At 41.2% G+C, this 13763-nt stretch overlaps 1 protein-coding gene across 1 annotated transcript in view; it reads right to left on the bottom strand.

The window, feature by feature from the left end:
* Positions 1–992: 992 nt before the first annotated feature.
* The window catches only part of ZNF572 (zinc finger protein 572), a 57497-nt gene continuing 44726 nt past the window's right edge, over positions 993–13763 (bottom strand). Inside the window, exon 4 of the transcript XR_010121752.1 lies at positions 993–1670. The gene's annotated coding sequence lies outside the window, so the exon portion shown is untranslated. The remainder of the gene's footprint in view (positions 1671–13763) is intronic.

The raw sequence follows: 13763 nt of genomic DNA, 5'->3' as shown, positions 1-13763 counted from the left end.
CATGTGTATGAAGAAGGAGGAGGAGGAGGAAGAGGAGAGGAAGAGGAAGAAAGAAGGAGAAGAGCACCACCAGCAAGCAGATGTTGCTCTGGAGGGTAAGAAGCTATAAACAAAACTAAGGGTCAAGAAAGGCCTACCAGAAGATGTTACTTTTAAGCTAGGTTTGAAGAATTAGTAGGGGTAGGCAGGTATAACCTCTGTCAATGTCAGTGATCACACCTTACCTTTCTTCTTCCCTTTCCCCTTACTAAAACACTAAGTATACAGCCAACAAAGTAAGTTTTTTACTCTTGATGGCAGTATGATTGGAGAGATGAAGGTTCTATTCTTCTGAGCAGTCTTATTTGGTAGCTTTCTATAAGTCTCCATTCTGTTTTTTTCCTCAATATTGTTAACTTGAAATAATATATAAAGGTCAATCTCTAAGAAAGAGTTTATTTGGGAAAATGCAGGAATTGCAATTCAGGACACCCAGACCTGGGCAGCACCTGGGTGTGTCCAAAGAACAAAGGGAAAGGCTGAGGTTTTATTGGGAAACTGAGGAAGGTACACTGTTTTGAAAGAAAGTTCATTGGTGCCAGCAGGAGCTGGCAAGTTCTGCTTGATGAAGTGGCAGCAGTTACCAGGTAAGACATAATCTTAAAGCCACAGGTAGGTCTCTGCGGGTTTTTTGTTGAATTGCAAAAATAGTTTATGGAACAGGTGTATGGGAACTGGGTGCCCTTTCGTATGACCTATGGACTCTATTTTAGTTGCTAATGACAAGACTGACTCCATTTTGTACACTCAACTTTCACAATATCGATTTTAAAAACTAGAAAATATTCATTTGCTAAATCAGAGTTGAACCTAGTCTCCTAGATTTGGGGTGCACTTCATTTTCTGAACTGGGTGGCAATATATATTGAACTACCCAGCCTCTTCCTCAAGCATTCTTCCTCTTGGTACTTCGGGCTTTGAGCCTTGGCTCATTTCCCTAGTTCCTGGAGCACATCCTAGTGATATCCACTGGAATTGTGCCAAGGGCAGCAAAAGAAAAAGCCAGAGTAATTATTAAAATGATTCAATGCAAGGTGAATCTCAGCTGATCCTAAGCCAAGGAGAAAGGCAGTGAGGAGGAGGAAAAAGATTAACTAAAAAATCTGCCTTAAAAGAAGGTTTTCATCATATTAATATATTGGCCATGAATTCCAATAATATGTAATTTATTTACCTATTAGTTGTTCTCCCCCTCTCCCCAAAAGGATTTAACAAAATTACTTCACTGGGGTAATTTAAATTGATAAAATTTCTGAAAGTAATTAAGCAATATGCCTTGAAAACAATGTATACCCTTTGATTCAATAATCCCACTTCTAGGAATTCACCTGAATCAGTAAGCGTTCTCCAGAGAGACAGAAGCAACAGGATATATGGAAGGGAATTTATTAGGGAAAATTGGCTCACGCTGCCACAGAGATAAAGTCCCACCATAGGCCACGTGCAGGCTGGAGCATCAGCAAAGCCAGTAGCATGGCTTACTCTGAAAGCTTCAGATGATGCAGCTTGAGAACAGTTTGAGAACAAAACCCTGACAATCCTGGGAGGACCCTGGTGCAAGTCCCAGGGTCCAAAAGCCAAAGAACCTGGAGTCTGATGTCCAAGGGCAGGAGAAGAACAGGCATCCAGATCTGGAAAGCAGACAGAGAGCAGAGAACAAGGGTCCCCCATCTTCCACCTTTGTCCTAGCCAGCCCCTAGCTACTTGGATGGTGCCTGCCCACATTGAGGACAGGTCTTCCTCTCTCAGTCCACTGACTCTTGCATCAGTCTCCTCTGGAAACACCCTCACAGACCCATCCAGCCATAATGTTTCCCTAGCCATCTAGGCATCCCTTAATCCAGTCAAGTTGACACCTAAAATTAACCATCGCAAGTCCACTCCTTGTTAAGCTATCACCCATACACATCTCCTTAAACCATACTTCATCTCCAAATAAATAAAAAGATCATAATTCCACCTAACATGATACAACTATCCTGTGTACAGCCGAAAACACATAAATCCCATCCCCAGAAGAGAAGGTGAACTTCTTTAGTGATGTTTACTCTTCTCCTGATATCCCATAACTTAAATACTGTGATGTAAAATTAACAATACTTAAACACTAAAAGTCAATAAATTTTATGTTAATGCTAAATGAATGAGAGGAAAGACAACAAATATCTGTGTAAGATGTATGTATCTATGCATGAAGGTATTCTTAACAAAATAGGGAGGAAATAGTCATGACAATTACAGTCCTCAGTTCTGTTAACTGGTCATATGGGTATAGCTGGTATTTATAACTACTTTCTTCTATTGTATATGCTGTATTCCATTTGCCTTCAACTTCAGCAAGCACCTCAGCTGGTTGTGGTTCTCTACCTGGTGGGGTGACACAAGCCTTCATTCCTAAAGGCTCTGGGCCATTCGTAGTCCTGCCTGGATTCAGTTATTGTACAATAGTTTCCCATTGACCTTAATCATAAGGCATGGTAAAACTAAGGGACTTCCTGTATTTCAGACAAACTCTTCCTTACCTCCATTGTGGAGTAATAGTCCAATTTCACCCTTGGTAGTACAGATCAATCACCTCAGCCAACACCTTAACTCCTTTCTTAGCCTGTGTGGAGTCCAAGTTGGCCCGGTGGCAGTTTTAAACTTCCAATTCAAGGAAATCATTGTTGTGTCTGCTGGCAAAAGTATTCCTCCCTCTGGAACTAATGCCTCTATGCCAGCAGAACATGTCATTGGAACAGAAAACCAACATTTTGCTAGTGGGTCACTAGGGGCAATGGTGAGTGGTGCCACTCCCATTTTCACCCCTTGATTGCTGGACGCATGAGTCCTGGCTATGGGAGAAACAGTATAATATATTGGGTGCTGATTCAGAGCATATACGGCCTTCTAAAGAACCTTGTTCCAGTCCTGCAAAGTATTGTCACCTAGCTAGCACTGTAACTGTGACTTCAGAAGGTCATTCTGTCATTCTATTAAGCCAGCTGCTTCAGGATGATGGGAAACAAGGTAAAACCAATGAATTCTATGAGCATGCGCCCATTGCCACACTTCTTTGGCTATGAAGTGAGTTCCTTGGTCAGAAGCAATGCTGTGTGGAATAACATGATGGTGAATAAGGCATCTGGTAAGTCCATGGATGGGGTTTTGGCAGAAGCCTTGCATGAATGGAAGACAAATCCGTATCTAGAGTAAGTGTCTATTCCAGTAAAGACATACGGCTGTCCCTTCCGTGATGGAAGCAGTCCACTGTAATCAACCTGCCACCAGATAACTGATCACCCTGGGGAATGGTGCCATATCAGGAGCTCAATGTTGGTCTCTTGCTGGCAGAATGGACACTCAGAAGTGGTTGTAGCCAGGTTGGCCTTGGTAAGTGGGGTTCCGTGTTGCTGAGTCCATGCATAAACACTATCCCTGCCACCATGGCCACTTTGCTTATGAACCCTTTGGGCAATGATAGGGGTGGCTAAGGAAAGAGGCCTACTGGTATCCACAGAACAGGTCATTCTATTCACTTGATTATTAAAATTCTCCTCTGCTGAGGTGGTCATCCTTTGGTGAGTATTCATATGGCACACAAATATCATCACGTTTTGCTCACTGAGAGAGGTCTATCCATAAACCTCTTCCCCAAATTCCTTTGTCACCAGTTTTCCAATCATGTTCCTTCCAAGTTCTTGACCATTCAGTCAAACTATTGGCTATCGCCCATGAATCAGCATGTCTTCACACAACTGGCCATTTCTCCTTCCAAGCAAAGTGCACAACGAGGTGCACTGCCTGAAATTCTGTTCACAGGAGGATTTCCCTTCACTACCTTCCTTCAGGGATGTTCTAAAAAGGGGCTGCAGTGCTGTAGCTGTCCACTTTCTGGTGGTACTTGCATATACAAAGAACCATCTGAAAACTAGGCCCTAGTCTTCTCTTCCTCTGTCAACTGATCATAGAGTCATCCCCATGAGGCCAAAGGTGCAGGCTGGGAGAGAGAAGAAAGAGATTGTAGTAGCAGGAAACATAGGCATTTGAGTCCCTTCCTCATGGAATCTCTTTTGCCTTCAGGACCTGCTCAGGCTGATCAATACCCTACTTCCATTTGATGATGGAGTGCTGCTGTACACACCCAACTTTATGGCTTGGTGGGTTAGATAACACCCCGTTCATGATAGGCAGTTCAGGTCACATGGTAACTTGGTGGCCCATGATCAACCATTTAGTTTCTGCTAAGGTCCAGTAGCAGGCCAAGAGCTATCTTTCAAAAGGAGGGTAGTTGTCTGTGGATGATAGCAGGGCCTTGCTCCAAAATCCTAAAGGCCTCCACTGTGATTCACCAATGGGGTCCTGCCAAAGGCTCCAAACAGCATCTCTATCAGCCACTGACATCTTAAGTACCACTGAATCAGCTGGATCCTATGGCCCAAGTGGCAATGCAGCTTGCATAATAGCCAGGGATCTGTTGCAGCCCCTCTTGAATCTAGAAGCTTTGCTAGTCACTCAGGAAATGGATCAAAGCAACACACCCAAGTGAGGAACATGTTCCTTCCAAAATCCAAATAGGCCCACTAGGCATTGTTTCCCGTTTATAGGAGGGGCCAGATGCAAGAACTTTACCTTAGAAGGGGTATCTCGACAGGCCCCACACTACTGGACCCCTAGAAATTTCACTGAGGGTTGGATTCATATCCCACCCTCTGACACACAAATGTCTTACCAGTAAGTCCAGGGTGGTTGCTACAATCAGCTTAATGTCATCAATGTAATGGACAAGTGTGGTATCTTGTGGAAGGGAAAGGCAATCAAGATCTCTGTAAACTAAATTATGACACAGAGCTGGAGACTTGATATACACCTGAGGCAGGACAGTGAAGGTATTTTGCTGGCCCTTATGGACAGGTATGGAGAAAAATGCATTTGCTACATCAGTAGCTGCATACCAGGTACCAAGGGATGTGTTAATTTGCTCAAGCAATGAAACCACATCTGGTACAGCAGCTGCAATTGGAGTCACCACTTGGTTAAGCTTACAGTAATCCGCTGTATTCCCCAAGATCCTGTCTTCTACACAGGGCAGAGAGTTGAATAAGAATGGGCAGGGACCCACCACCTCTGCATCTTTCAAGTCCTTCATGGTGCCACTAATCTCTGAAATCCCTCCAAAGATGTGATACGATTTCTGATTTACTATTTTCCCACGTAGACACAGCTCTAATGGCTTCCATTTGGCCTTTCCAATCATAATATCCCTCACTCCACAGGTGAGGCAACCAATGTGGAAATTCCGCTCAGTATGCTAAGTATGTGTATTCCAACTATGCATTCTGGAACTGGGGAAGTGACCACAGGATGGTTTGGGGATTCACTGGACCCACTGTAAGTCAAACCTGAGCTAACACTCCACTGATCATCTGACCTCTATAAGCTGCTACTCTGACTGGAGGGCCACCATATTTTGGGTCTCCTGGAATCAATGTCAGTTCAGAGCCAGTTGTCAGTAGTTCCCTGAAAGTTCTGATTATTTCTCTTTCCCCAATGAGCAGTTACCCTGGTAAAAGGCCGGAGGTATAAACAGTATAAATGTTTGGTAGTATACCCAAATGAAGGGTAGGGTACCCTTTATTCAAGGGGTTCTGGGTCTATAAACTGGCTCAAGTGTGGAAATTGAGTGGCCATGATGATCGGTTTTTAATATTTGAGTTACACTTTTGTTCATTTGACCTGGAAGTTTTCTGCTTAAGAATGTAGTAAGCTTCCCATCTATTTCACTTCTAGGAACATCAAGATTAATTAGCCAAAGCCAAACGTCTACATGAGTCAGATTATTCTGATTGTTGGATTGCCTCTGCTGTTCGTTCATTATGATAACTATGCCCACCTTGCCTTTGGCAGTTGAGTTTTGCCACTTGGACCCTTCCACCTTGGAATCCAGTTATTCCCATTCTTTCCCAGTCAATGCCCTCACTTTAACAGTAAACATCCTGTGAGGCTGAGTGTACCTTTCTTCGTAGGTAAGCTAGTTGCATGATCAGGGCTTGTGTTTGGTTTTCAGTAACTTCAACCCAAAGGCTACTGGGGAGAAGATTCTCCTTCAGGGAACACTTAGAAGTTTCTAGACTATTTATGTATACCTGGAGCTGAGAATTCAAATCCCTGAGCTCATCCTTTTCTTTCATTACTTTGCCCAGCAATATTAATAGCAACCAACTAATGTCATTATGTTTCTTGATTTTCCACAAATGTCCTAAAGTATCATGTACAGAATCACCAAGTGCATTGCTTCTTGTAAGTGGTAAATTAGGAGTGTCACATGCATTTATTTTGCATATCTCTATAAACAACTCAGCCATGGACTATCAGTGCTGTCTGTACTATTAGAAGTAGAGAGTCGTTAGCATTTTTAGCTCTAATCAGATTAAAGAGCCAATTCCAGAAACCCCAAAACCAATTACGAAAATCCACCCTTAAAATTCTGTTCCTCTGGAGGTACTCCTGGTACCAAAACCTCATCTTATTTCCCCAGTTCTTAAAGCAGCTCCTGAAGATGTCCCTTGAAATTACGCCTAGGGCAGCAAAAGGAAAAGTCAAAGTAATTCTTAAAATGATTCAACCCAAGGTGAATCTCAATTGATCCTAAGACCAGGAGAGGAGGAACAAGATTATCTTATAAAAACCATCTCAGGCAAGGTGCAGTGACTCACGCCTGTAATCCCAGCACTTTGGGAGGCCAAGGCAGGAGGATCGCTTGAGCCAGGAGTTCAAAACCAGCTTGGGCAATATACAAGACCCCATCTCTACAAAATAAAAGTAAAAAAAATAGCAGGGCAAGGTGGTGTGCCTGTAGTCCTAGCTACTTGGGAGGCTGAGGTGGAAGGATTGCTTCAGCCTGGGAGGTCAAGGCTGCAGACAGCCATTACTACACCAGTGTACTGTACAGCCTAGGCAACAGAGCAAGACCCTGTCTCAAAAACAAAACAAAACAAAATCTCAAGAGAAGGTTTTCATCATATTAATGTGTTGGCCTTGAATTATAATAATATATGATCTATTTACATATTATTTGTTCTTCTTTGTCCCCCAAAAAAAGGTGTTTAAGAAAATTCTTCCACCGGGATACTTTAAACTGATACAATTTCTGGAGAGCAATTAAACAGAATGCCTTTAAAATCATTTATGCCCACTGATTCAATAATCTCACTTTTAGAAATTTATGCTAAGGAAATAATTAGACATGTACTCTAAGATTTGTATTTTTTTAAAAAAAGCATAAAAGCAAGACCAAACAATCACAACCACAACACTAAAACAAAACAGCAGCTAAAAACAGCCTGTTCAAAGTAGTATTTTTATTTTTACTTTTTTGAGACAGGGTCTCACTGTTGCTCAGGCTGGAGTACCATGGCATAATCATGGCTCACTGCAGTCTGGACCTCCTAGGCTCAAGCAATCCACCCACCTCAGCCTCCTGAGTAGCTGGAACCATAGCCACATCACCATGCCCAGCTAATTTTTAAAAATTTTTTTGTAGAGATAGGGGCCCAGGATGGTCTTGAACTCCTGGCCTCAAGCAATCCTCCTGCCTCAGATTCCAAAAGTGCTGGGATTACAAGTGTGAGCCATGGTGCCCAGCATAGCAGTGGTTTTTTGTTGTTGTTGTTTTGTTTTGTTTTTTTAGACGGAGTCCCCAGGCTGGAGTGCAGTGGCATGATCTTGGCTCACTGCAACCTCCACCTCCCAGGGTCAAGCGATTCTCCTGCCTCAGCCTCCCAAGTAGCTGGGATTACTGGTGCACGTGCCACCACACCCAGCTAATTTTTGTATTTTTAGTAGAGATGGGGTTTCACCATGTTGGCCAGGCCAGTCTCGAACTCCTGACCTCAGGTGATCCACTCACCTCAGCCTCCCAAAGTGCTGGAATTGCAAGCATGAGCCACCTTGCCTGGCCAGCGTTATTTTATTTTTAACAGCAAACAAGTAGAAACGATATAAATGTCCTACATTAAAACAATTACATTGTTATGACACAACCATTCAGTATATTATGAAGCCACTAAAAGCTTCCTAACAATTTTAAAACAAGTAAAATGACAAATGATGTAATATTAAGAAAAAAATAAGACACAATGCTACACTCACACACACACCCCGTATAATCCAATTTTAAATATTTATTCATATATATGCTTAGAAAAGAGGTTACTGGGAAAGACCTCAGCATTTTCAAGGTAAGTAATCTCTGGAAAAAATGATTATGGGTCATTTTAATTCTGGCCTTCATATTTAAATGTATTTCCTAATTTATACTTCTTTGTATATTTTACAATTAGTAAGTATTACTTTAATCAGAAAAAAGCAATGTTAAGGGGGAAAATCTTTCACCTGTGTCTATCAGTCTAATGAACTAGTACGTTCTTAATGTGAACATTTATGCATGACTTAGTAAGGCTCAAAATTAATAATGTTCATTTCTCAATCAAGCTTTCATTCCATCCCTCAACCTGTCAAATTCTAGAATATGTACTGAGTTTACCAGAGTCAAGCAATGTTACATCAGAAACCTGGCTATCTTAGCTCCCACAAGCCGCCTCTGCTTGGAAGTGGCTACAGGCGCACTGTGTCATGATTGCCTGGCATTCTGTTTCCATCTGTATCCTTGTAACTAACCCCAACACTTGCACCATCCTCAGCTTTGACTTGATTCCAACCTCATAGCAGGGGTAGAGGGGAGGGTGATGAGAGGAAAGGATGGGGAACAAATTAAATGGTAGGAAAAAGCTCATTTGAGCCCAGGAGTTCAAGGTTACAGTGGGCCATGATCACACCACTGCACTCCAGCCTGGATGACAGAGCAAGACCCTGTCTCTTAAAAAGAAAAAATCTTACATTTGGGTTGGCATATGGACGGATGAAGCAGAGGTTAGGGCCAGAAAGAGGTAAACGAGAACAAAATAGAAATAAAAGAGATAGAGGAGTGACAGGTAGGGTATTTTTTTTTAACTTTAATTTCTGTAGAGACAGGGTCCCACTATGTTGCCCAGGATGGTCTCCAACTCCTGGGCTCAAGTGATCTTCCCACCTCTGCATCCCACAAAGTGGTGGGATTATAAGCATAAGCCACCACACCCAGCTGGGGATAATTTTTAAACAGAAAATGCAGCAGTTGCTCAACTGGCTGCCATATTATAAAAATGATGTGCTACATTATCAGCCTCCTGAACAGCTTGCTATTATTCATGTCCCCACACTCATTCATGTCCCTTCCTACTCATGGCATAAATAATAATAAAAAGATTGCACTATTTTAGTGGCCTCAGGGGACAGTCATATCTCTGAGGCTAACTTCAAAGACGATCCAAAGACCCATGCTGGTCTAGAGCCACCTTTGATGATAACAATGGTAGTAACAGTTAATACTGAGTGATGACTAAGTATCAGGAATACTGAGCACTTTACATACATCATCTCACTGATCCTTACAATAAACCCATGAGCTAAGCATTATTAATGTCTCTATTTTAGAAAGCTAGGAATAATCCATCCAACAAATGATTAAACATTTCTGTTCCTAAAGTCTATCTCTGGCAAAATTATGAGCAAATGAGGGTGGAGAGAAAAGGAAAAAAGTATTTCCTTAACACCTATGATATGCCAAGTTCACCTCATTCACTGCTTACCAAATCTACAAGGTAAGTACAAAATACAAAGCTAGAAAGTGACTGAAATTTAAATTTGAAACAAGTTTTAAACTCGTCCTATAGAGTCCAACCTGAAGCTCAGGGTACTGAATTATCAGGACACTTTTTATTTATTTATTTATTTTGAGAAAGGTCTTGCTCTGTCACCCAGGCTGGAATGCAGTGGTGCGATCTTGGCTCACTGCAACCTCCGCCTCCTGGGTTCAAGCAATTCTCCTGCCTCAGCCTCCTGAGTAGCTGGTACTACAGGCACACACCACCACGCCTGGCTAATTTTTTTTATTATTATTTTTAGAAGAGATGGAGTTTCACCATGTTGGCCAGGTTGGTCTTGAACTCCTGACCTCAAGTGATCCACCTGCCTTGGCCTCCCAAAGTGTTGGGATTACAGACATGAGCCATTGTGCCCGGCCAGGACACTTTTTAAATGTCCTCTAAGGTTAGTGTGAGGATACACCCAGCCTCCTATCATAGCAACTTTCATTTACAAACCAGCCCAAGGAGACATTGAGATTATGCAATCTAATCCAGTAGACTTTATTCCCTGGTGAAAACTCCTCAACCAAAACCCATAAACACTTCATATGCCAGGCTCTGTGTTGGGCTTAAGGGTTACAAAACGTGATCCATTCAGTCACAAAAATGGATCCATATCCTGGAAGGGCATACTCTTAGACATTAGCATAAAACACATAAGCATATGACACCCACTCAATAACTATTAAGCACAACTATGTGCAAAGCACTGTGTCAAACTTCAGAGAGCTTGCATTTTCACAGAGCAAACATAACGCACTTTAATCTATGTTATCTCTAGCTTTTCATATCATCTATTAAGTTTGAAGATGAAGGATTCAGTAGAGTAAGTGTAGTTCCAGAGCTGCCAAGGAGAAAGTAGCCAAGCAAAAAGCTGCATGTTTTCCTACAACTGCATTGTCCTCACATTTGCCCCTCCCATTGTCACATGACCTCTGCTAAATACATGTTAGGCATCAAGTAAATTTTTGTTGAATGAATGGTTATACTGCTTGAAAGAAGAAATAAATATGTTAAATCAAATACAGAATTTTAAAAAGTATAGTAGTCCCCCTTATCTGCTGGGGACACATTCCAAAATTTCCAGTAGATGCCTGAAACCAAGGACAGTACTGAACCCTATACGTACTAAGTTTTTTCCATACATAAAGTTTATGTATGATAAAGTTTAATTTTATCACATAAATTAAATATGATACATTTTAATTTATAAATGAGGTACAGTAAGAGATTAACAATAAATAGAATTATAACAATATACTGTAATAAAGTTATGTGAATGTGGTCTCTCTCTCAAAATATCTTATTGTACTGTACTTACTTTTCTTCTTGAGGTGATGATGAAATAGTACAATGGCTTTATGATGACATGAAATGAAATAAATGATGTAGGCATTGTGATGTAAATAGAAAACTCCAGAAATAATTTCTAAGTTTTAAACTGCCTGCTGTTCTGAGTAGCATGACAAAATGTCTCACTGTCCCACCATTTCTGGCCTAGATTGCTATAAATCACTTAGTAGCCATCTCAGTTATCACATCTACTGTTGTGGTATCACAATGCTTATCCTCAAATAATCCTTACCTTACTGAATAAAGGCCCCAAAGGGCAAGAGTAGTGATGTAATATTTTCAGACCATGGTTGACCAAGGGTAACTAAAACCCCAGAAAGCAAAACCTTGGATAAGGGGGGACTACTGTAATGACCATCTTGTTGTTACCAAATGCTATGATTTGAGTGTTCCCACCAAAACTCATGTTGGGACCTTAATTCCCAGTGCAGCAATGTTGGGAGGTGGTACCTTTAAGAAGTGGGGCCTAATGGGAGGCATCTGAGTCACGGGGGCTCCCTCTGCTCTTATGGGCAGCGTGCTGCCAATTCTTGTACAATTCTTGTCAGTGAGTGACCTCTCTCTCTCACATGAGACCTCTCTCTCCCATGAGACAGGATTAGTTTCTGAGAGCGAGCTGTTATGAAGTGATTACAACTCTCATGTTCTGCCCCTTTGCACGTAACGTGCTCCCTTCACCCTTGACCTTCTGCCATGTTATGACACAGCACAGAAGCCCTCACCAGAAGCAAGCAGATGCTGGCCCCATGCTCTTGGACTTTCCAGCCATCAGAATCATGAGCCAAATAAACCTCTTTTCTTTATAAATTACCCAGCTAAGGTATTCTGTTATGGCAACACTAAAGATACTAAAACACCATGATTTCAGAAAATGAGACTGGTTGAGATCAGTGTGTCAGATTAATGTATAAAGGGCAATAGTCACAGTACCGGTGTCCTCCACTACCTCTCACCATCAGTGAAGAAACTTCTACAGCACTAAGGAGAAGGCCCATTTGGTAGACCCAACTTGGATGACTTGGGATGATGGGAGTAAGACTTTACCTTAATTACAATAGAGACTTATGCTTACATGCCCTCTGGTAGGCTGTACAGCAGTTAGGGAGTGAGTTCCCTCCTATAGTTGTGAGTACATGCATTGACATGGCTCTCCCTATGCTACGGTATGGAAAATATATATGAGCTCCTTCTTTGAGTAGGAAAAATATACATTATAGGTTTCTTCTATTTAATTAAAAAGAAACTATGAAATAAATCACTCATAACTAAAGAATGCTTTCTTTATTCACATGCTGAGTCCTTTATGCTAGCAAGAAAAATAGAGAATATAGAATTTCTTTCTCATGGAGCCAAACAAAGAGCCTACTTGCTGATTAATGAAACTGAGATAAAAGCATCACATATTACGTTTGACTATGCTATCTTCTCCATCATAAGGTACAAATCTCATTTTCCTCATTTTCAATCCAAAGAGACAAGGATTTTTGCCAATTTTTTCTACTAATGGAGCCCATCTTAACCCATCTAAGATATGAACATCTTTATTCTGGTAGACATCAAGGTTTGTGAAATAGGTTTTATATATTGCCAGCCACCATAGTACATTGTATAGGTGATGGTGACAGGACATAAATTGTACCTGTTATTAATCTCTTCAGATGCAAATTAACTTAAATTGAACTTGCGACTTTGTTCTTTCCCAATTTAAACCAAATCCTTTGTTTCATGAATAAAAAGAAAATTTAGTAAAATTTCCTATTTCTTTGTTATAGCTGCTTACCAGGTAAATAAAAGTGTTTTAGACAGTCTGCAAACAATATAGTCCTGTGCTTTTCCAATATTTTATCCCTTAAAATTCCTGAAGTTGATCATAAACAATCTACAAGTAAGATAAGTTTGGGGCTGTACTACTACTTCCTATTTTTAAAACATGTGGACGACATTTTTTTTCAGTTTGTTTCAATTAATAATAATAGCAGCAACTAATTACCATTTATTGATACCCTGCTATGTTTAAGCACTGTGCTATATGCTTTGCAAACATTCATTTAATGTTTATGGTAAACCTGTAAGGTAGGCATTATTTCTGCTTTACAGATGAGGGAACTGAGGCTCAGAGTGGTTACCTACCACAGAGCATTGATTTTGTATCACCCCAACCACTGCTGCCTTGTAACTGAATTTCAGCCTCAACAGCAAACTCCTGTTTATCAGCAAACTCCTAAGTTGATAACTCCTTAGTTATCAAGCATTAATCAAACTATTAGTTACCATAAAAACTTCTCCTGAAATATTACAATTTAAGAAAATTTGGGCAATACTAGATAACATACAAAGATAGAAAAATACTCAGGTGAGGTCACACAAAAGCCAATAATGGGCCAGGTATGGTGGCTCACACCTGTAATCTCAGCAGCTTGGGAGGCTGAGGGAGGAGAACTGCTTGAAGCCAGGAGTTCAAGACCAGCCTGGGCAACATAGCAAGACCCTGTCTCAACAAAAATTTTAAAATTAGCTGGCTGCAGTGGCATGTGCTTGTAGTTCTAGCTACTCAGGAGGTGGAGATGGGAAGATCCCTTGAGCCCACGGGACTGAGGCTGCAGTCAGCCTGGTACTAGTGCACTAACAGTCTGGGTGACAGTGTGA

Source organism: Symphalangus syndactylus, chromosome 7, assembly GCF_028878055.3.
Source record: "Symphalangus syndactylus isolate Jambi chromosome 7, NHGRI_mSymSyn1-v2.1_pri, whole genome shotgun sequence".
Taxonomy (NCBI): domain Eukaryota; kingdom Metazoa; phylum Chordata; class Mammalia; order Primates; family Hylobatidae; genus Symphalangus; species Symphalangus syndactylus.
Note: the sequence above shows the minus strand (reverse complement) of the source record. Positions and strands in the feature narration are given on the sequence as shown.